This window comes from Tachyglossus aculeatus, chromosome 24 (genome assembly GCF_015852505.1).
Source record: "Tachyglossus aculeatus isolate mTacAcu1 chromosome 24, mTacAcu1.pri, whole genome shotgun sequence".
NCBI lineage: Eukaryota > Metazoa > Chordata > Mammalia > Monotremata > Tachyglossidae > Tachyglossus > Tachyglossus aculeatus.
Window position 1 is genome coordinate 25,531,738 of NC_052089.1, and position 24,743 is coordinate 25,556,480.

Sequence of the window (24,743 nt, forward strand, 5' to 3'; positions counted from 1 at the left end):
AAGTGCTTGGGAAGTACAAGTTGGCAACATATAGAGACGGTCCCTATCCAACAACGGGTTCACAGTCTAGAAGGGGGTTTATATTAACGTCTGTCTGTCTCCTCTGGACTGTAAGCTCATTGTGGGCAAGGAATGTGCCTGTTGTTATATTGCACTCTCAAAATTGAGTGCTTAGTACAGAGCTTTGCACGCAGTAAATGCTCAGTGAAAACGATTCAATGAATGAATAGGCAACAAAGGGAGAGCTTAGACAGGGAAGACTTCTTGAAGGTGCTATGATTTTAAGGGGGCTTTGAAGATGGGGAGAGCAAAACACTTTAACAGAATGCAAGTGCTAGGTAACACACATGATGTATGAAGTAATCCCAAGCACTATAAGGATCCGGGTAGTTTCCGACTTAAGACATTTCACGTTACACGAACGACACTTAAAACATTTCTGAAGGTATACAATATATCAGTTTGGACATCGGAGGTAAAATAATTCAACGGGTGTTAAAAGATTGCACTTAGATATATTGTAGCTGAAAATTATGTGAAGTCGAACCTGTAGTGTTTTGACCTATTCCAGATATCTGGTAGGGGATGAGGTGGAAGGTTTTTGCCTCTGACTGTGTCCTTTTAAAAACATTTTCGAAGAGGGTGTTCTCTGAAGAGAAGAATTTGGTCAAGGCCGAAGCAGCATTATTAAGAGCCCTGGTATGGGAGTTGGAGGATCTGGGTTGTAATCCTGGCTCCTCCACTTGTCTGCTTTGTGTCTCGAGCAACTCACCTCACTTCTGCACCTCAGTATCTTCATCTGAAAAATGGGGATTCTCCTTCCAACTGCGAGCCCCATGTAGGCCCTGATTATCTTGTATCTGTCCCAGCACTTAGTAAGGGACTTGACAAATAGTGAGCATATCGTACCACAGTTATTATTATAGCAACAATGGTACAGAAACACAACTTGAGACAATCTGTGTGTGTGCCCATCGTGACCAAAGCTGTGGGTCCCACATTGGCTGTTTCAGCTATAAACACACCAACTGGTGAATTTCACTGTCAGTGATGTTGTCTTTTAAACGAAAGACTACTATCTCTATCCATTTAGATATAGAATGCCTGTAGTAATAGTAGAGGAAGAACGTGCTTTGAGTACTCCTTGGTATTCACTGTACTAGGTGCCTGGGAAGTATAGAATAAAGAAGTGACCCATTTTTGGTTCACAAGGACGTTGAGAGGAGAGAAATATAACACCCTGTTCAGCTTGAGTTGTCAAAAATAAATGAGTATACATATATGCACAAGTATATATGTGCTAAAGTTAGTTGAAGGGATGATCTGGCCCAGGATGCTGGAGAAATCAATCAGAGAAGGCTCGTGGGAAGGGGTGGAATTTTAGAAGGGATTTGAATGTGGGGAGAGTCGTGGTCTTTCTCAGTGTCAGGGGGAGGAAAGCTGGTCAGACAAGGGCCTTTTTCACATCGGGTCTGAGTTGATGTTTTAAACTCTGTGTGGAAAAGCCCAGAGCTTGGGTTCCAAAAGCAGGTCAGAATACACTTCAAGGCAGCAGGGTTGGATGAGTACCATCAGAGGTCCTGGACTAGGAAGCTTATAGCTATTGTTTCTACAGCACTGGCTTACACTGGAACTCCACTTCTTGGACCGCTAACCCAGGAGAAGGAGGTTCCATCCAGTTAAATAGATCCCCTCCCTCCAGCTCCCCAAAATGATGGGGGTGAAGACGGCCCACCTCCGGCCCTTAAGCCTTTTGGATGGTGAATAGCTCCGGTCCACAAAGTGGAAATTTAGAAGGTCCCCGCCAATCACCACCATTCCTCTCAAGCCCGGGAAGGGGCAGGGGAAATGTTTGCTTCACACTCCTGGGGTAAGGCCATCAGTGGCAAACTCTCCCTGTGTCGATCTTCTTTTGTTCTTCCAGTTGGGGCTGGCCAGAGCGGGGCATCTCTCTCAGCTCCCCCATCCACTTCTCCCCCACTCTCCAACCTTCCATTTTCTCCTCTTTCTTTGTTCAGGGGTACCGGTTCCCGCCTCTTTTTTGCTCCAGAAATGTTGGGTTTTCCTAATCTGGTTTTTCCTCCTCAAGCCCCTCCTCACTGTCTGTATTCTTCTCCCATCTTCCTCCACTCCCTTCCTCCTCCCCCTGGCCCCGTTCTTGTCTATTGAGGCCATGTTTGCCCCCAAGAACCTGCTTCAGCACCATTCCTTGCCTGTGACACCCCCTCCTCCTCATCTGGTCCCAGAGCCTGGCTCCCCCAAACCGGCATCCTTGCCTAGATTTGTTTCTCTTCGTGCCTTAGTTTTCCGGGGGCTGAAGGGTGGGCTCAGATCCTTGCTGGCACATTCCCACATTCACTTCTCTGCTCCGGCCTATCAGGGAAGAAAAAGGAATTGGGTATGTGGGGGTCTTTCCTCCCCCTCTCCGTGCCCGTCCCTCCCCCGCCACCTCCCACGCATTCCCCCGCCCGCCCTGTTACTCCATTTTCTCCTAGAGTAGTTAAGTGAGAGCTTGCGGTATGGCAGCATTGTCTGTGCCGGTGGCCACACAAGTACTTGGTATTCACTGGAGATTTAGAGAAACGGCAGCTGCATATAAATATGCAGGGTGGCGGCGGAGGGGGGCGGAAGGCAGCAAAGGCAGAGGGGCCACCGGAGTGTGCAGTCCCTCGACTGCGGTGCTGCCACGGCGGATCAACGGACGCCACCCCCTCCCCACGCCAGCCGCCCCCTGTCAACGGGTCAAATGCATCCGACGCCAGCACCCCACTGGGGCATCCTTAGTACAGTGCCTTGTGTGTACTAAGCGCTTAACAAATGCCATAATTATTATTCTTATCCTCCAGGACCTGAACCCTCAAAGAAGCTCTACCTCCCCCTTCCGCCATCTCCCCACCAGGCCCACCTGTCTCGTTCCTCGACCTCCGAGAGCGGTTGGGCTCCTGATTTGAAAGAGAAAGGAACTCAGGAGCAGGCGGGTTCCCTCAGCCTGATCCTCTTGGCACCCAATAATAGTAATAATAATAATAATTATTATTATTATTATAATAGTGTCATTTGTTAAGCGCTTACTATGTGCAAAGCACTGTTCTAAGACTGGGGAGGTTACAAGGGGATCAGGTTGTCCCACCGGGGGAATCACAATCTTAATCCCCATTTTACAGATGAGGGAACTGAGGCCCAGAGAAGTGAAGTGACTCACCCAAAGTCACACAGCTGACAATTGGCAGAACTGGGATTCGAACCCCTGACCCCTGACTGCAAAGCCGGTGCTCTTTCCACTGAGTCACACTGAGGCCCAGAGACTCCGCTTCCCAGAAGGCCGGGAGTGAACCCTCCCTGGCTCGGAGCGAGCACCCCTGGACTGTGAACTCATTAGGAGCAGGGAAAATATCTGCTAATTCCATTGTATTGTACTCTCCCCGGGGCTTAGTACAGCCCTCTGCACGTAGTGCTCAGTAAATATGATTGATTTGATTGGACTGGGCAGAGACATTAAGGAGGAGGAGGACTAAGCCTCTCGTTAGCCTCACCTCATCTCCGGTGGATCCGAAGAGTCGGGGATGCTTCTCCCCATTTTACAGAGGGGGCAAACTGAGGATTGAAAAGCTTGCCCTTCCTGAGAGCAGCCCAAATGAAGGTTGCCCAGAATCCGGGAGAGGAAGCCCATTGGCGGAGTGGGCTTTATTCAACCAGGACTGACTGATGCTTCCCGGGAGCAGTAATGATAATAATAATAGTATAATGATTGTGGAATTTGTTAAACACTTACATGTGCCAGGCACTTTATTAAGTGCTGGGGTAGATACAAGCAAATTGGGTTGGAAACAGTCCCTGTCCCACATGAGGCTCACAATCTTAATCCCAATTTTACATATCGAGAAGCAGCATGGCTTAGTGGAAAAAGCACAGGCTTGGGAGTCAGAGGTTGAGGGTTCTAATCCCAGCTCCGTCACTTGTCAGCTGTGTGATTTTGGGCAAGTCCCTTAATTTCTCTGTGCCTCAGTTACCTCATCTGTATTAAGACTGTGAGCCCCACGTGGGACAACTGGATTATCTTGTATCTACCACGGTGTTTAGAACAGGGTTTGGCACATAGTAAGCGCTTAACAAATACCATCCTTATTACTATTTTACAGATGAAATAACTGAGGCCCAGAAAAATGAAGTGACTTGCTCAAGGTCACACAGCAGACAAGTGGCAGAGCTGGGATTAGAACCCAGGTCCTCCTGACTCCCAGGCTCAATCAACTAGGCTATGAGGCTTCCTCGAGTAGAAAGACACATGGAAAATGCATTCGTTCCCTGCCGATCCAACAGAGCGGTCTCAGAATCCTAGAGGCAGGTGGGGAGATGTGTGTGGGGGCGGTTTTCCTCTCTGTTTTCTTTAGAGGGTTGATGCTTACTAGTGCCCACCCAGCGTGGCACCCCTGACGGGTAGCGGGGTTGTAAAACTCAGAGCCACAGTTGGTTTTGGAAGCTGTACTGTTGAGGTTGCAGTGAGTCACCTCCATCCTGGGGAACGATAATTCCGACCTCCCTGGAATTGTGCCTCGGGACCACGCTTCAATTTCATAAATCAAGTCCCCGACAGCAGCAGAGAAAAGCCCACCTCCCACCACCTGTGGCAGAGAGTTGGGCGGCAGAGACGACCTCATCTAAAGGGATCCGGTTTGGGTGAGGGCGTCCTATGATCACGTTGTGCGGCAATCGGGTGTGGGCTTTGGGGCCATCCTCTGGGAGAGGTGTAAAAGTCCACAGCAGCAACCTGTCTCCCGCAAGCCCACATCCACTGGCCCGGCCATTCGGCATCCGTTGTGGCAGGGCACCAGTCCCAGCCCCTTGTTTTCGTTTCCATTTTTCTACCAAAACGGTCAGGTCATGTTTCCCCACTACTCAAAAACTACTGGTGGTTGCCCATCCACCTCCGCATCAGTAGAAACTCCTCACTGTCGGCTTTAGATCCCTTAAAGACTTTGCCCCCTCTTACTTCACCTCACTCCTCTCCTACTACAACGTCACCCGCTCGCTTGGTTCCTCTAATGCCAACCTACCCACTATATCTCCATCCTGTCTGTCTCGCCCATGTCCTGCCTCTGACCTGGAGCCCGCTTCACTCTTCCAATCCAACAGACACTAACTCTCCCCTCTCTTCCAAGGCTTACTGAAGGCACATTTCCTCCAAGAGGCCTTCCCTTACTAAGCTCTCGTTTCCTATTTTCCCACTCCCTTCTGCATCACCCCGATTTGCTCCCTTTATTCATTCGATCATATTTATTGAGTGCTTACTGTGTGCAGAGCACTGTTTAAGCACTTGATTTATCACCCCTCCCTCAGCCCCACAGCACTTAGGTTCATATCTGTAATCCCTTGATTTCTACCAGTGTCTATCTCCCCGTCCCCTTCATTGTGGTCAGAGAATGTGCCTCCCAACTCTATTATATTGTACTCTCCCATGCACTGTAATACAATATTCTGCACACAGTAAGCACAGAGTACAATTGATCGATTGATTGGGTTCCTTTTTGCGGAGGCGCCAAAGGAGTGGCTGTGGGAATTGGGTGAGCGGTGAAGTCGTTGAAACCCTTGCTTATTTTTCCCCTCCTCCTCCACTTCCTCTCCCCTATGGTGACCCCTCATCCTCCCACCCTTCTTCCCACACCACAAGGAACTGGATAAAGCGTGGAGCTATTTGTTTTGAATTCCTTTTTACAGAAACAAAAATAGCGGAACACAGCCTCCTCTCGGCCAAGCGGCTTTGTCCACTGGCCTGCCCACTAATGGAGATCTCTTCCTCTCATAGAACGATGCCTCCCATCTTGTTTTTGTTGGACTCCCCACGGCCTCAGGAGCCAGTGCGGGAGCTTACCGTGTGTCCGTAGGAAACCCGGATTGGCTCTCTTCCTCCTACTCGCTTTCTTGGGGGAAGCACAGGATCAGAACTCATAAGGGTGGTCCCACGGGTCGGGTGGATTTGCCATCTTGAGTGGATTCACCTTTTGGGTCACCACTTAGGCTCTGTTTTATCTCCACTGGCAGTTTATTGAGCACCTGTGGCGTACCGAACACAGTGCTAGGCACTCTGGACTGTGCAAATCAAAGTAGGAGACGTGGTTCCTGTCCTCTAGGAGCTTCCAATCTAGGGTCATTGGCAGACTTATGTTGCCGAATTGTACTTTCCAAGCACTTAGTACAGTGCTCTGCACACAGTAAGCACTCAATAAGTACGATTGAATGAATAATAATGATAATAATGAGGTTATTTGTTCAGCTCTTACTATGTGCCAAGCACTGTTCTAAGAACTAGGGTAGAGAGAAGGATATCAGGCTCTGTTTTCGGGGTTGGGCCTAGCCTGTATCCATTTTGAGTCATGCCACCGGGACTGCTGTCATCTAGGAAGCCGCTGTTCATACCGATGTTGACAAGATGGTGCCTTGCCAATGTCCCCAAGCCTATTGGGAAGTCTGACGGTTCTTCCTCTGGTTTTCATCTGGCCCTGCCCCCTCCCTGCCAGCCCCAGAATGGAACTGGAAGCTTTAAGCTCCATTTTTCGTTGTCTTCAAAGCCAGAACTCCCTCCCTCCCTCCCCATCAGCTCCTGCGGCCGAGTGCCATGGCTCAGACATAGGGCCTGAGGTCACAATGTGCTGGGAGGGGAACCCAAGGTGCAAGAGCAAGCTCTCTCCTGAGCCCCCGACTCTGGAGAAACACTGTAAGAAGTCGATACCTTTCCCTAAATAGCGTACATGACATTGCGTTCGGGTGGGTGTCTGACAAGACAACCGCCAAGTCACATGTGTGTCCCCATCCTCTGTTGGTGAGGGCCAGCAGCCATCTGGAGAAGCAGCGTGGCTCAGTGGAAAGAGCCCAGGCTTTAGAGTCAGAGGTCATGGGTTCAAATCCCGGCTCCGCCAATTGTCAGCTGTGTGACTTTGGGCAAGTCACTTCACTTCTCTGTGCCTCACTTACCTCATCTGTAAAATGGGGATTAAGACTGTGAGACCCCGTGGAACAACCTGATCACCTTGTAGCCTCCCCAGCGCTTAGAACAGTGCTTTGCACATAGTAAGCGCTTAATAATGCCATTATTATTACTATTATTATTATATGTAGTTCACCCCTGGCCAACATAAGATCTAGGAGTGCTCCGCCAAGAGAATCCCTAGGGCCAAAAAGCAACCGATGGGTGCCCACCTGACCCTGAGAATATGGCAGCATCCGGGATAGCGTGGTGCCCACTTCCATGGCCATCCTAGCCACAGATCCTGGGCCCACAGGTGGGTCATTTGCAGAGTCCAAAGCGGCGGAGAACCACTTCACACCAAAGTTTGAAAGGTGGTGCCCACCTCAGTTGGCGCTAGACTGTAAGCTCCATGAGGGCAGGGATTGTGTCTGCCGACTCTAATGTATCATCCTTTCCCAAACCCTTAGTTCAGTGGTCTGCACAAAGTGCGTGCTCAGTAAATGCCATTGCCTGATGGGTAGCATGCAAAATCTAAAACATGTCGTGAGGCAGCTGAAGGCCATGAGAAGCAATGTGGTTTAATGGGCCTGAGCGTCAGAAGGACCTGGGTTCTAATCTCAGTTCCGCCACATGTCTGCTGTGTGACCTTAGGCAAGTCACTTAACTTCTCTGGGCCTCAGCTCATTTGAAAAATGGGGATTAAGACTGTGAGCCCCATGTGGGTCAGGGACTGCTCAACCTGATTACCTTGTATCTGCCCCAGCGCTTAGAGCGGCGCTTGGCACATAGTAAGCGTTTAACAAATACCACGATTATTAAGTTGTTTTTGTTTCCATTGTTCCTATCTCCTTTGTAGTCTTTTCAAACTCCAGGCTCTAGGGCCGGGAGCCTGTGGTAGTATTTAGAGGCTTACCTACGCACACGTACACACCCACACAATGAGCAGGGTAAGCGTAGGTCACGAAAAGGTGCTCCAGTCAAGCAAAGAATTTAGCTTCTCTGTGTCTGTTTTCTCATCTGTAAAGGGGTGAGTCAGTACCCGTTCTCTCCCCTCTTTGGACTGGGAGTCTCCAGTGGAACCGGGATTGTGTCTGAGCTGATCATTTTATTTCTACTCCAGTGCTGGGCGCATAGTAAGCGTTTAACAAATGCCACAATCATCAGTCATCATCCCACAGCTGTTCTCATAGCGCTTGGCCCGGGGGTTGTGGCAGGGGCGGAGGTGGGGAGGGGGTGGTTTCCATCTGCTGCCTGTTTTATCTCAGCTTTGGCTCCGATGTGGGTCTCTGCTGCCATCTTCTTGTCCTTTGGTGGCCCCTCCCACCTGATCCACCCTCCGTGATTGTACTTAAGGGCCCAGGTCAAACTAGACCATTCGTTCATTCAATCATATTTATTGAGCACTTACTGTATGCAGGGCACTGTACTAAGCACTTGGGAAGTACAAGTTGGCAACATATAGAGATGTTGTTAGGACCCAACAGTGGGCTCACAGTCTAGAAGGGGGAGACAGACAACAAAACAAAACATTGTAGACAGGTGTCAAAATCGTCAGAATAAATAGAATTATAGCTGTATGCACATCATTAGCAAAATAGAGTAGTAAATATGTGCAAGTAAAATAAATAGACTAATAAATCTGTACAAATATATACAAGGGCTGTGGGGAGGGGAAGGAGGTAGGGCAGGGGGCGTGGGGAGGAGGAGAGGAAAAAGGGGGCTCAGTCAGGGAAGACCTGGAGGAGGTGAGCTCTTAGTAGGGCTTTGAAAGGAGGAAGAGAGCTAATTTGGTGGATGTGTGGAGGGAGGGCATTCCGGGCTAGGGGGAGGACGTGGGCCGGGGGTCGACGGCGGGACAGGTGAGAACGAGGCCCGGTGAGGAGGTTAGCGACAGCGGAGGAGCGGAGGGTGCGGACTGGGCTGGAGAAGGAGAGAAGGGAGGTGAGGTAGGAGAGGGTGAGGTGATGGACAGCCTTGAAGCTGAGAATGAGGAGTTTTTGCTTGATGGACTCAGGCTGGACTGTAAATTCTTCAAGGGCAGGAGTTGGTTCTTGTAATTCTATCATGTCCTCTTGCAGGCTCTCAGTATGGTGCTGTGCCCACATTAAACGCTCAGTAAATGCCATCGATTGATTTATGGAATGACCATCCATCCACGAGATTGTAATCTCTTCAAGGGCAGGGGTCGACCAATTCTGTTGTATCATTCATTCATTGTCGTATTTATTGAGCGCTTACTGTGTGCAGAGCACTGTACTACGCTCTTGGGAAGTACAATTTAGCAACAAATAGAGACAATTCCTGCCCCCAATGGGCAAAGGGGGAAACAGACAACAAAACAAGTAAACAGGCATCAGTAGCATCATTATAAATAAAAAGAATTAGAGATATATACACATCATTAATAGAAATAAATAGAATTATAGCTATAAATCTGTACATATATACACAAGTGCTGTGGGAAGTAATCCAGTGCTTAGAACAGTGCTCGGCACATAGTAATTGCTTAACAAATACCATTATTATTATTCTTATTGTTATCATTACAGCCCTCACCCTCTGCTCCTCTGCCTCTAACCTCCTCACTGTGCCTCGTTCTCGCCTGTCCTGCTGTCGATCCCTGACCCACGTCCTTCCCCTGGCCTGGAATGCCCTCCTTCCACATATCTGCCAAACCATAATAATAACAATAATAATAATAATAATAATGACATTTGTTAAGCACTTACTGTGTGCCCAACACTGTTCTAAGCTCTGGAGAGGATACAAGGTAATCACGTTGTCCCACGTGGGGCTCACAGTCTTCATCCCCATTTTACAGATGACGTAACGAAGGCACAGAGAAGTGAAGTGACTTACCCAAAGTCACACAGCTGACAAGCGGTGGAGCCAGGATTAGAACCCATGACCTCTGACTACCAAGCCCGGGCTCTTTCCACTGAGCCACGCTGCTTCGCTAATAATAATAATAATAATCATTAATAATAACGATAATTCTGGTATTTAATAATAATTATGATGGTATTTGTTAAGTTCTTAGTATGTGCCAAGCACTGTTCTAACCACTTGTATCTGTTAAGCGCTTACAGTGTGCCAGTACAGCGCTGCTTCTTGCTTCTTCTATTTATTTATTAAGCGCTTACTGTGTGCAGAGCAGTATTCTAAGCACTTGGTAGAGGACATTAGAACAATAAACAGACACATACCCTGCCCACGATGAGCTTATGGTCTAGAAGTGGAGAAGACAGACATTAATAGGCCTGAAGGGAAGACAGAACAGATGTCGACTCCCCATTTTACATTTGAGGAAACAGGCACAGAGAAGTCAAGTGCCTGGCCCAAGGTCACAGGGAGGCCAGCAGCGTTGCAGGGATTTGAACCCAGGTTCTCTGACTCACAGGCTGATTTTTCTAATGATAATAATAATTATTATGGTATTTGTTAAGCGCTTACTATGCGCCAAGCACCGTTCTAAGCACTGGGGTAGATACAAGGTAATCAAGTTGTCACACATGGGGCTCACAGTCTTAATCCCCATTTTACAGACGAGGTAACTGAGGCACAGAGAAGTTAAGTGACTTGCTATTCGCCCACGTTTTCCCAAACCCCTCAGTTCATTCGGTCTTTCCAGTTGAGGAGTTTATCCTATTTTAAGACACTGGGATTAGAGCATGGAGGCAGTTGGAAAGATAACTGTTGTATAATTCAACAGCAGAGTTGAGGACTGTTGACAACTTTGAAGACAGTGGTATCGACTATAAGATTTTTGTCAGTTTCCTTTATTCGTAGTATTTGTGGAACACCTCTAGTATTCAGAGAACTGTGCTAAATGCTTGGGAGAGTACAATTAAAGGGAAAAACGTGGTCCCTACCCCCAAGGAGCTTTCAGTTGAACTGGGGAGACAGACATAAATTTTATTTCAACAATGGGAGGAAAGGGTGGGTAAAAATTTGACTAAGATCAATGGGTGTCCTGCCTTGTGTTCTTCCATCGGTAATATTTATTGAGCTCTTACCACCTGTAGAATAATAATAATAATGATGATGGCATTTGTTAAGCGCTTACTATGTGCAAAGCACTGTTCTAAGCGCTGGGAAGGATACAAGGCGATCAGGTTGTCCCATGTGGGACTCACAGTCTCAATCCCCATTTTACAGATGAGGTAACTGAGGCACAGAGAAGTTAAGTGACTTCCCCGAAGTCACCCAGCTGATAAGTGGTGGAGCCAGGATTAGAACCCATGACATAATATCATAATACAATAAGAATCATAATATAATGATATTACTAATGATTGTGGTTGAAATGCTTACAATGAAAGTATTTAAATGTGAAAACATTTGACTGTGAAAGTGCTTAGTAAAAAAGCAGTGTGACCCTAGGGGAGGCCTGCGAGCCTGCTGTTGGGTAAGGACCGTCTCTATATGTTGCCAACTTGTACTTCCCAAGCGCTTAGTACAGTGCTCTGTACACAGTAAGTGCTCAATAAATATGATTGAATGAATGAATGGGAGTCAAAGGTCCTGGTTTCTAATCCCGGCTCCGTCAATTGTCTGCTGTGTGACTTTGGGCGAATCAGTTACCTCCTCTGTGCCTGTTTCCTCATCTGTAAAATGGGGATTAAGGCTGTGAAGCCCATGTGGGACATAGACTGTGTCCAACCTGAGTATCCTGTATAATATAGTGCCGCTACATGGCAAGTGCTTAACAAATGCCATTAAAAAAAGCCTGTGCCAAGCATTGTTGTAAGCATTGAGGTAGGTACAAGATAATCAGATGAATAACAGTCCCTGCTCCATATGGGGCTCACAGTCTAAGTAGGAGGGAGAACAAGTATTGAATCCCCGAATTTCAGATGAGGAAACTGAGGCACAGGCAAGTTAAGTGATTTGCCCTAGATCTCCCAGCAGAGCAGGGACTAAAACTGAGCACTGTACTGATCAATAAAGACACTCCCTGGACTTAGAGTCTAGGTAGATTTGCACACAGTTTTTGCCCCACTGGGGTGAGAACAGAAGTCATCAAGGAGTTGCATGAGTCCGTCGTAACTGATCTAGGAAGAAATTTTCTTCAACTGCAGTTTGGAAATATACATTCGCTGGATCTCTTACGTGGGTTCACAGTAAGAAAAACATCTTTTGTTTGCCTACAAAGGGTTTATTTCCCAGCAGTTTTAAAATGAACTTTTCATCCAAGAAGGGAATCAAGCATGAAGCTCTGAGAGTCTGGCCCTCACGTGGTGGGAAAATTTATTGTGATTTAGACAACTTCTTGGAAATTGGCAGGGAAGAGTCGTTGGAGGCAGGACAAAGCAGTTTTCAAACTGTGGACTTGGGAATGGAAGTCTTAAAGCCCATTTTTCAATATTTCTGTAAGAAGAAGCAAAGTGAACTTAAAATTAACTCATTCTAATAGAGAGAGCCGGAATCTTAGCCCCATTGTACATATGAGGAAATTGAGGCAGAGAGACTGTAAGCTTGTTGTGGGCAAGGAATTTGTTTATTGTTCCATTGTACTCTCCCAAGCGCTTAGTACAGTGCTCCTCCCTCTGTAAGCACTCAATAAATAGGATTGACTGACTGAACGACAGGGTTCTTGTCTACTGTGCTCTCCCAAGCGCTTAATTCAGTGCTCATTAAATAGCATCAACTGATTGAGAGATGAAGTGGTTTGCTCTACGATTACAGTGCTCATTAAATAGCATCAACTGATTGAGAGATGAAGTGGTTTGCTCTACGATTAATCCATCAATGGTTCTTATTGAGTGCTCGGTGCCAAGCACAGTACTAAGCGCTTGGGAGAGGACATTCACCATCACTTGGCCTCGGGTAAAGTTTTGTTTTGGGAAATGCTGTTCCATTTTGCTGCATGTGCCCCATACGTGATGATACTTTAGGCACCATCTTGCAAGAATCCTCCCCGCAAGTATCTCTCTATCACCTCATCACCACTAACCCCATTGCCCCAACACCTTGGTTCGAAGAGGCGTCTACTTCTCCCCAGTAGTAGTTACTTCTTTCCTGTGGGATGCACCATCCCCTTACCACTATCTTAGGGAGGGACAGTGGGAAAAGAGCCCTAGCTGTCGATAATCAATCAATCAATCGTATTTATTGAGCCCTTACTGTGTGCAGAGCACTGTACTAAGCACTTGGGAAGTACAAGTTGGCAACATATAGAGACAGTCCCTACCCAACAGTGGGTCGATAAGAGAAGCCAGATTTGGGCAGTAATAAGGATTGCTGTGGTTAAGTGCTTACCCTGTGCCAAACACGGAGTATCTACCCCTTGGATAGATAAAATAACAATAATAATTATGGTATCGTTTAAGCACTTAATATGTGCCAAGCACTGTACTAAGCTCTGGGGTGCAAACAAGCAAATCGGGTTGGACACAGTCCCTGTCCCACGTGAGGCTCGCGGTCTCAATCCCCATTTTACAGATGAGGTAACTGAGGGCCAGAGAAGCAAAGTGATTTGCCCAAGTCACACAGCAGAGCTGGGTTTGAACCCATGGCTTTCTGATTCCCAGTCCCGGGCTCTATCCACTACGCCGTGCTGCTTCCAATCAGATGAGACACAGCCGATGTCCCACAAGGGATTCACAATCTTAGGGCTAGGGACAGTGAGTATTGAATTGCCATTTGACAGCTGAGGAAACTGAGGCGCAGAGCAATTAAATGACTTGTCCAAGGTCACCCGAGAGGCAGTTTAGCAGAACCAGAATTAGAACCCAGGTTTCCCGACTCGCAGTCCTGTTCCCTTTCCATTACGAAAGAGCTCTGAGGCAGCAACTTACCTTGTTTTCCGTCTTATCCTTCTCTGTATCCGCTCGCTAGATTGATGGTTTCTAGCAGTGCACTGTGGGATTGTTTGTTTATGGTATAGAGTGAGTCAGCTGCTTGGGCTTTATTTAGCTCTTGCTCATTCAGAGCTTTGGGCAATCTGTCCTCGTTGTGGCAATAATATATTTAGAACTGATTCATCTCAAGACAACCAAAAGCCTTTGTGAGTGAATGGCTAAGAAGTTGAAAAATTCTTGCTAATCCTCCATATTGCCCCATTCTTGAATCCACGGCTTGGGAGAAAAAAAAAAATCACCCCACTTTCATGCTTATTTTGGGAAACGGTGTCATTTTTAGAAGGAACAGCTGCTTAAATGATAGTTCCAGATTGAGTGCTTTCCATGAAAGGGAAAGAAACGAGAGCGATCCCAATCAATTCTCTTCTCACTCCGAGTACCACTTGAAAACCGTGAGCCTCCACCTCTGCTGGAAGAAGGACAGGTGTTATCTAGGAAAGGGGGCGGCCTCATCCACGGCTTCCCGTGTTATCTGTCCTGGAAGATTTCTCCTGGGGGTTGGGAGACATGACTTAATTCTGACTCTTCCATTTCCCCGCTGTGTTCATTGTCATATTTATTGAGTGCTTACTGTGTGCAGAGCACTGAACTAAATGCCTGGGAGAGTACAGTATAACGATAGACACAGTTCCTGCCCACAATGAGCTTACAGTCTAAAGGAGACCTAAACTGCAAACCTGGAGCAAGTCACTTTAACATCTCGATGCCTCCGTTCCCTCATCTGTAGAATGGGGACACAATACCGGTTCTCCCCCTCTCCTTTAGACTCTGAGCCCCTTAGCCATATGTCTGATATGCTTATATTGCATCTCCCTTAGTGCTTAGCACATGGGCATGTAGGATGCGCTTAACAAATACCACAATTATTATTATTATTTTTTTTGCAAGATCCATCCCAACTGTCTAAAAGCGTTTCGCGGAAGAGAGATAGACTACGGAAAATCGCTTTCCACCTTAGCTTCCAGGATCGAAAGGGGAAAATAAACTTGGCAGATGTTTCCAGCTGGCAGTGGGTAGCTCTTTCCATGGCAGTGAACTCTCAACCATCTCTGCCCAGACAATCGCCCCAAGTCTTCCTGGGGGTGGATACAAGCAAATTGGGTCAGAGTCCCTGTCCCATATGGGACTCACGGTCTTCGTTCCCATTTTACAGAGTTCTCCTGTGGCCAGAGTGGATCCCAACATTTACAAGAGGAAAGTCTTCTTGGTCCCCTCAACTTTACCCCCAGCCTAGTGGCAGGAACCCATGCCTGGGAGTCAGACCACCTGGGTTCTCATTCAGGCTCTGCCACTTGCCTCCTGTGTGACTTTGGGCAAGTCATTTAACTTCTCAGACCCTCAGTTTCCTTGTCTGTAACGTGGGGATTCAGTAACTGTTCTCTTTCCCTCGTAGACTGTCCCTGTCCCCCACCAACCCCAAGGCACCCCCCCGCCCTACCTCCTTCCCCTCCCCACAGCACCTGTATATATGTTTGTACCAATTTATTGCTCTATTTTACTTGTACATATTTACTATCTTTATTTTGTCATTGATGTGCTTCTAGCTTTACTTCTATTTATTCTGATGACTTGACACCTGACCACATGTTTTGTTTTGTTGTCTGTCTCCCCCTTCTCTACTGTGAGCCCGTCGTTGGGTAGAGACTGTCTCTTTATGTTGCCGACTTGTACTTTCCAAGCGCTTAGTACAGTGCTGTGCACACAGAAAGCGCTCAATAAATACAATTGAATGAATGAATGAAAGGCAGGCATTGTGTCCAACCTGGTTATCTTGTGCTGACCTCAGCACTTAGTAAAGTGCTCAGCGCATAGCAAACATTTAGCAAATACAAGTATATCTTGGAAGCCCAGTGTCCAGCCTGATATCCTATACCTAGGAGGGATTCCAGTGTGACACCAGAGAGGCTAGTTGGCTCCAGAGTTTCAACACAACTTCAAGTCTGGATTTCTCACCGTGACCTCTAGACATAGTGGCTACTCGCTCTTCCTAGATCTTCCTCCTGTCCCTACTGTCTGTCTCCCTCCCCCATTAGAATGTAAGCCCCCCCGAAGGTGGGAGATGTCATGCTGCTGTTGTAATATCTGTAATATTAAGTACAGTGTTTTGCACTCAGGCAGGGCACAGCGTGGCTTAGTGGAAAGAACACGGGCTTGGGAGTCAGAGATCGTGGGTTCTAATCCCAGCTCCACCACTTATCAGCTGGGTGACTTCGGGTAGGTCACTCAACTTCTCTGTGCCTCTGTTACCTCATCTGTGAAATGGGGATTAAGACTGTGAGCCCCATGTGGCACAATCTGATTACCTTGTGTCTACCCCAGCACTTAGAACAGTGCACATATTAAGTACTTAATACCATTATTTTTTTTTATTTTTTCAAATAATAATAGTAATAACTGTGGTATTTAAGTACTTACAGGCACTGGGGGGACATAAGCAAATTGCTTTGGACACAGTCCCTGTCCCACATGGGGGCTCACGGTCTTAATCCCCATTTTACAGATGAGGTAACTGAGGTCCAGAGAAGCGCAGTGACTGGCCCAAGGTCACACAGCAGCCAAGTGGCAGAGCCAGGGTTAGAACCCAGATCCTCTGATTCCCAGACTCTTGCTTTTTTGGCCAAGTCATGCTTGCTTCTCTCGGTGGGTTGACGGGTAGCAGTCGGCTCTGACAGACCTACAAAACCTGCCACAGTTACTTGGGATTTACTGTCAGTAGAGGCCCCAGGGCGACCAAGAGCTGAAGAAAGAGTGGGGAACTAAACCAGACACCAGTGTGGGCGGACCACACCTAAAATTCCGTCTTGGCGGCCGCACAGTGTGAAAGTTATTTCTGGCTGTATTAATGTCTGTCTTTCCCCTGCTAGACTGTAAGTTCGTTGCGGGCACGGAATGTATCTGCCAAACTCTGTTGGATTGTACTCTCCCAAGCACTTAGTGCAGTGCTCTGCACATAATAATAATAATAATAATGGTATTTATTAAGCACTTACTATGTGCAGAGCACTGTTCTAAGTGCTGGGAAGGTTGCCAGGTGATCAGGTTGCCACAGGGGACTCACAGTCTTAATCCCCTTTTTACAGATGAGGTAACTGAGGCCCAGAGAAGTTAAATGACTTGCCCAAAGTCACACAGCTGACAAGTGGTGGAGTTGGGATTTGAACCCATGACCTCTGACTCCAAAGCCCGGGCTCTTTCCACTGAGCCATGCTGCTTCTATGCGCTGAGTGCATAGTAAGCACTCAGTGAACACTGTTGATGATGATGTTGTTGGTTGGGTTTGAACATACACACACGCACGCACACACTCACACGCACACACTCACACTCACACTCACACGCATGTACATGGTAATCTCCGCAACGCTAGCCCATAGGAAATCAGGCTCTCGATTTCGATTATTTTTACACAATAGCAACACTCTTCAAATCATTGGCTTTCCAGCCTTTGGGTCAGAGGAATATATTGCTGTGGTGGTGTTGCTAGAATCTCCTGTTAGAGACTGTGTGTTCATATTGAACAATTTTTCTTTCAGGTCGTCTTCCAGAAGATCCTAGGAGCCTGACTCTCAGAGCCAAGGTAAGGGAGGCTCTGCTTGTTATGAATCTGAGGCATAGGTGGACTCAGTCCTCCAGCCCATTCTCCATAAAGTCCAGGGAAACCTTCCGCTGAACAGCAGGCCAGCCCCTTTATGTGCGTGAATAGAAGATAGTTCCCTGAGTAGTTGTTGGCCCACAGTTAAGACAGGAAATCTCCATATTGGTTACTGAACATCATGGGTTAACTGTTCTATTTTGAAATGCTGTTTCATCCTGTTGGGAGTGATTCTCTGACCAGTGTTCAGCCGGTATGTCGCTTGTCAGATACTGATGTGGCACCGGATGTCTTTTTGACGGATATTTATATTTTCCACACCCTGTCTCCCTCCACCTCAGCTCCCCCCATGGCTTGGAAACCGGCTCCCGTGTTCCTGGGATGCTGGGAGGGAAGGGAATGCAGTGGCTCTGGAAAAAATGGGGGTGGGCAGGAAGCCCCCCGGAAAAATGCCGAAGTCTCAGGTGGTTTGGGGCAGTCTCCCAAAATGGCGTGTGTGACCTCATCACAACATACTGTTTGCCCAGAGTAACATGCGATGCCGTGTGATTGTGTGGGTCAGATCAGTGGGGCCCCCACCCTAATTCACATACTTGGTGGTCTTTTCTCCCGCATGAGTTTGCCAACTTGTACTTCCCAAGCGCTTAGTACAGTGCTCTGCACACAGTAAGTGCTCAATAAATACGATTGATGATGATGATGATGATGAGTTTGGCAACAGCCATGTGTGACAGTGTGTAGGTGGCTGTTCCTCAGGTTCTCGGTTTCTATGGCCCAGTGCCCCACGGGGGAAAACCTGATCACCTTGTATCCCCCCCAGCGCTTAGAACAGTGCTTTGCACATAGTAAGCGCTTAACAAATGCCATTATTATTATTTTTATTAACAGAGTTACATTTCCTGAAAAACGAGCAGCTTTGATAAGGGTTGTTGCGTGTCTTCCTTGGTCATCCACATAGTCTTCCCTGTGTATTTCATTAAACCACAAATAACGGGTGACTGAACCAAGTTCACATGCGTGCACCTCACCCTCGGCTTTGCAACAGTGTCTCCTGAGGAATTTCCCTCTCAATAGTCACACCTTGAATTTGGCAAGGCCCTTCTTCTCTCCAAACCCCTTTCACACTGACTAACTCTGGTTCCTGAGAAGTAGGGAGAGGCAGGGACTGCTTCTTCCCATTTTTACAGTTGGGCAAATCACTTAACCTCTCTGGGCCTTGGTTTTTCCAAGATCACACAGCAAGCCAGAGGTTGAGCTGGGCTAGAACTCTGCTCCTGACCCAGGTTGACTCGTTTATTCTTTCATTCATTCATTCAATTGTGTTTATTGAGTGCTTACTGTGTGCAGAGCACTGTACTAAGCGCTTGGGAAGTACAAGTCGGCAACATATATAGACAGTCCCTACCCAACAGTGGGCTCACAGTCTAGAAGCGGGAGACAGAGAACAAAACAAAACATATTAACAAAATAAAATAAATAGAATATGTACAAGTAAAATAAATAGAGTAATAAATACATAAAAACATATATACATTTTTTTGTACATTTATGTGTGTGATACACATTTCAGAGCAAACAAAACAGATCATCCTAGCACTTTTCCCCTCTGTAATACACATCGTTTGATATTCCAACAGTTGTAAATGCCTTTAAAACTTTGAGTAGTTTCAATTAATCTTTTAGATCATCTTCTAATTCCAGTTGATTGTCTTACTTCATCCCTCCTGGATCTTGGGATCCTAATATCGTCCTTATTCCCGATGCTTTCACCAGTGCTCCAGGATATCCTTATTCATAAATATCATAATAATAAAAATTAATCTTCTAGTATTCAGGTTTGTTTTTTTAACGGTATTTAAGCATTTACTATGTGCCAGGCACTGTACTAAGCACCGGGATAGATACTGGATAATCAGTTTGGACATGTCCCACATGAGGCTCACAGTCTTAATCCCCATTTTACAGATGAGGGAACTGAAGCACAGAGAAGTGAGGTGACTTGCCCGAGGTCACACAGCAGACAAACGGCAGAGCCAGGATTAGACCCCAAGTCTTCCAACTCCCAGGCCCAAGCTCTTTCCACTGCTTCTCACAGTTTTGTTGTCCACCTTTTAAAAATCCCTTTCAGCTGGCACTGGTTTCTTACTTGTCTGAAGATCTGTTCTTGGTCCTTTATAAACTCATTTATCTCAATGTCACTGCTTAACATCTCGGCATCAGCCTCCCCCACACCCCTCGATTGCCCCATTATTTTTCACCAAAAATCCTAACTCAGTCGTCCTTTCATTTAGGCAGGGAGAATATTCGTTTTCCAATCGCCTTTGTTCAGTCGTCTCCCTCCCGGTTCCCTTTCCAAATCGGTGGGAAGCTCAGATCTGACTTACCTTCCAAGCGATCTCTTTGCTGAGGACCATCTTATTTCCAAAGGAGTCGTTTTGTAATGTAATCAGGCCCGTGGGGAGGCTTTAAGAAATAGTCCCTTCATTAGTTTGACCTCCTTTTCCGTTCACTGTTTTGACTGAGTGTATCCTGAACTCTACTTGATATGAGAGGAGACATCTTCCATTGAAAATTTCTTTAAAGTCCGTGGCTTCTTCACTGGGATCCATTGATAATAATAATAATGATGGCATTTATTAAGCACTTACTATGTGCAAAGCACTGTTCTAAGCGCTGGGGAGGTTACAAGGGGATCAGGTTGTCCCACGGGGGGCTCCCAGTCCTAATCCCCATTTTACAGATGAGGTAACTGAGGGCCCAGAGAAGTTAAGTGACTTGCCCAAGGTCACACAGCAGACATGTGGCAGAGCTGGAATTCGAACCCCTGACCTCTGACTCCAAAGCCTGGGCTCTTTCCACTGAGCCACGCTGCTTCTCTATTGATGATAATAATAATAATAATAATAATATTATTATTAATATTATTATTATTATTATGGTACTTGTTAAGTACTTAATGTGTGCCAGCCATTGTACTAAGCACTGGGGTAGATGTAAGCTAATCCATTTGGACACAGTCCGTGTCCCACGTGGGGCTCACATTCTTAATCCCCATTTTACAGATAAGGTAACCGAGGCCCAGAGAAGTGAATTGCCCAAGTTCACACAGCAAACAAGTGACAGAGCTGGGATTAGAACCCAGGTCCTTAGAAGATTTCACAGTCTTTTTTTAATATATAGCATTTATTAAGCGCTTACTATATGCAAAGCACTGTTCTAAGCGTTGGGGAGGTTACAAGGTGAACAGGTTGTCCCGTGTGGGGTTCACAGTCTTCATCCCCATTTTAAAGATGAGGGAACTGAGGCCCAGAGAAGTGAAGTGACTTGCCCAAAGTCACACAGCTAAGTGTGAAGCAGTGTGAAGCACGAGAAGCAGGGTGGCTCAGTGGAAAGAGCCCGGGCTTTGGAGTCAGAGGTCAGGGGTTCGAATCCTGGCTCCGCCACATGTCTGCTGTGTGACCTTGGGCAAGTCACTTAAATTCTCTGGGCCTCAGTGACCTCATCTGTAAAATGGGGATTAAGACTGGGAGCCCCCCGTGGGACAACCTGATCCCGTTGTATCCTCCCCAGCGCTTAGAACAGTGCTTTGCACATAGTAAGCGCTTAATAAATGCCATCATTATTATTATTATTATAAGTGGCGGAGCCGGGATTTGAACCCATGACCTCAGACTCCAAAGCCCGGGCTCTTTCCACTGAGCCATGCCGTGAATTACCATTAACTTGTGACCAATGTTTTTCTCTCTACCCAAATGGCTCTCAGGTCCTCATGCTGAAACGTCTGATGCCAGAATATAGGCTTCACTAGCTGGTTAATTTTGGAAGGTACCCAATTGATTATGCTTAAATTCACGACAAAACGACGGAAGGGGAACAGAATTCTTTTGATGATGACATCCTACTGAATCCCATTCCTCATTTTTGACAGCATGTTATCTCAATATGCAGCCTCTGTAACAATCACCCACATTTTATCTGTCATCCTAGTTGGACTGGCTTTTTTTTTGTACATTTATCTGCGTGACATGCATTTCAGACTCCAGGTAATGCTACTTTTTCGGTTCCGTTTGATTCATTTTCATTTCTTGCTTAGGAGTTGTGGTAGCTCCTTCCATAGAGAACGCCTTCAGAGCATCTTAATGAATTCCATGATGATGATGATAATGGTATTAGTTAACCATTTTAGTGCCAATAATAATAATAATGATGGCATTTATTAAGCGCTTACTATGTGGAAAGCACTGTTCTAAGCGCTGGGGAGGTTACAAGGTGATCAGGTTGTCCCACGGGGGGCTCACAGTCTTCATCCACATTTTACAGATGAGGTAACGGAGGCACAGAGAAGTGAAGTGACTTGCCCAAAGTCAAGCAGCTGACAATTGGCAGAGCCGGGATTTGAACCCATGATCTCTGACTCCAAAGACTGGGCTCTTTGCACTGTGCCACGCTGCTTCTCTGCCAAACAGTGTGCTGAGTGCTGGGATAGATTCAGAATAATCAGATTGGGCCCAGTCCCTATAATAATAATTATGATATTTATTAAGCACTTACTATGTGCCAAGCAGTGTTCTATGCGCTGAGATAGATACAAGGTTCTCAGGTTGTCTCACGTGGTGGGGGCTCACAGTCTAGGGAGAGGGGGAAGAGACAGCGTGGCTTAGTGGAAAGAGCATGGGCTTGGGAGTCTGAGGTCATGGGTTCGAATCCCGGCTCTACCACTTGTCAGCTGTGTAACTTTGGGCAAGTCACTTAACTTCTCTGTGCCTCAGTGACCTCATCTGTAAAATGGGGACTAAGACTGTGAGCCCCACGTGGTACAACCTGATAACCTCGTATCTACCCCAGCACTTAGAACAGTGCTTGGCATATAGTAAGCGCTTAGCAAATGCCATCATCATTATTATTATTATATTTAACCCCCATTTTACAGGTGGGGAAATTGAGATGCAGAAAAATGAAGTGACTCGTCCAGGGTCACAAAACAGGAAGGTGGCGGAGACAGGATTAGAACTCAGGGCTCCATACTCCCTGTCCTGTACTCTACCCCCTAGGATCTTAAAGATGGATCGCAGGTAAATATCATGACTTCTGTCCATTTATCTGTCAATTTTAGTGTAATTCCTTCATTCATTCAATCGTATTTATTGAGCGCTTACTGTGTGCAGAGCACTGTAGTAAGCACTTGGAATTCCAACCCAATCATCTTGTATCTACCCCAGTGCTTAGAGCTATGGCACATAGTAAGTACTTTGCAAGTGTTTAACAAGCACTTACCAAGTGAGAAGCAGTGTGGCTTAGTGGAAAGAGCACAGGCTTGGGAGTCAGAAGTTGTGGGTTCAAATCCTGGCTCCACCACTTATCAGCTGTGTGACTTTGGGCAAGTCACTGAACTTCTCTGTGCCTCAGTTACCTCATCTATAAAATGGGGAGTAAGACTGTGAGCCCCAAGTGGGACCACCTGATTACCTTGTAGCTGAGAAGCAGCGTGGCTCAGTGGAAAGAGCCCGGGCTCTGGAGTCAGAGGTCATGGGTTCAAATCCCGGCTCTGCCAATTGTCAGCTGTGTGACTTTGGGCAGGTCACTTCACTTCTCTGGGCCTCAGTTACCTCATCTGTAAAATGGGGATTAAGACTGTGAGCCCCCGATGGGACAACCTGATTGCCTTGTAACCTCCCCAGTGCTTAGAACAGTGCTTTGCATAAATAAATAAATAAATATAGTATAGTAAATAAATATAGTAATAAATGCCATTATTATTATAATTATAATAATTATTATTATTATTATTATTACCCTAGTGCTGAGAATAGTACTTGGCACATAGTAAGTGCTTTACAAGTACCATAATTAGTACTATTATTATTATTATTAAATACAATTGAAGACACAAAGTTTTTTTTAAAAAAGCTGACTAATCACCCTGCAAAACTCTCCCTCATGACCGACCATCCCTCAAGGGGAAATCCTCGGAGAATAAGCCATTTCCTCGCCTTCCAGGGCCATGGCTACTCCTCAGTGACCCTAAAGACAGGGGTCCCCCAACATGAGTCCCGGGCCGGCTACCGACAGAAAAGATAGCTCATTGGATCAGGACTTGGCCTGCTGAGGGAAAGCCTTAGGGATATCATTTCTGAGGTTTAAGGGGTCATCACGAAGCAACAGGGTGTGGGCAAAATAACTGTTACGATGATTCATTCATTCATTCATTCATTCAATTGTATTTATTGGTGCACAGCACTGTACTAAGCGCTTGGGAAGTACAAGTTGGCAACATATAGAGACGATCCCTACCCAACAGCGGGCTCACAGTCTAGAATGGGGAGACAGAAAACAAAACATATTAACGAAATAAAATAAATAGAATAAATATGTACAAGTAAAATAGAGTAATAAATATGTACTAACATATATACAGGTGCGGCAGGGGGATGGGGAGGGAGAAGAGGGGGAGAGGAAGGAGGGGGCTCAAGCTGATGATGGCCAAGCTGCATTTATTTTGGAATACTTGTGGGATTTGCTAATTGCTTACTATGTGCCAGGCACTGTACTAAGCGCTGGGATAGGTACAGGATAGCCAGGTCGGACATAGTCTGTTTCCCACACAGCGCTCCTCATCCTATTCCCCATTTTATAGATGAGAGGACTGAGGCCCAGTGAAGTGACTTGCCCAAGGTCACACAACATACCAGTGGCGGAGCCAGGATTAGAACCCAGGTCCTCTGGCTCCCAGACCTGTGCTCCCTCCACTAGGCCCCGATGCTTCTTTGTAAGCAGACCCTACGGCTGTGAGGGGGAAGGTGACGTATGTTTTAAGATGCGGCATGATATATGAACACACCCTGCCAAGTCGTTTGCCCTTTGGAAAAGATCGTAGTCAAGCCAGTGAGTTGGCTCATGGAGAGCAGTCAGGATTGTGAAACCACCCCTTCCAGGAACTCTAGGCTGTGCAGCCTAGTGGGAAGAGTTCAGGGCTGGGGACAGGAGACCTAGGTTAATAATAATAATAATAATAATAATAATAATAATAATAATAATAGTAATAGTGGTATTTAAGTGCTTACTACGTGTCAAGCACTGTTATGAGCTCTGGGGTAGATTCAAGCTAATCAGTATGGACACAGTCCCTGTCCCACCTGGGGCTCACAGGCTTAATCCCCATTTTATAGATGAGGGAAATGAGGCACAGAGAAATTAAGTGACTTTCCCAAGGTCACACAGCATACATGTGGTGGAGCTGGGATTAAAATTCCCGTTCTTCTGACTCTCAGGCCCATTCTCTCTCCACTAGTCTCTGGGTACTAATCCCAACTGCAACACAGATCTG

At 46.5% G+C, this 24,743-nt stretch overlaps 1 long non-coding RNA gene across 1 annotated transcript in view; it reads left to right on the top strand.

Moving 5' to 3' along the window:
- The window catches only part of LOC119945219, a 114,432-nt gene that overhangs the window by 19,192 nt on the left and 70,497 nt on the right, over window positions 1–24,743 (top strand). Inside the window, exon 2 of the long non-coding RNA XR_005456155.1 lies at window positions 17,361–17,404. This is a non-coding gene — a long non-coding RNA (uncharacterized LOC119945219). The remainder of the gene's footprint in view (window positions 1–17,360; window positions 17,405–24,743) is intronic.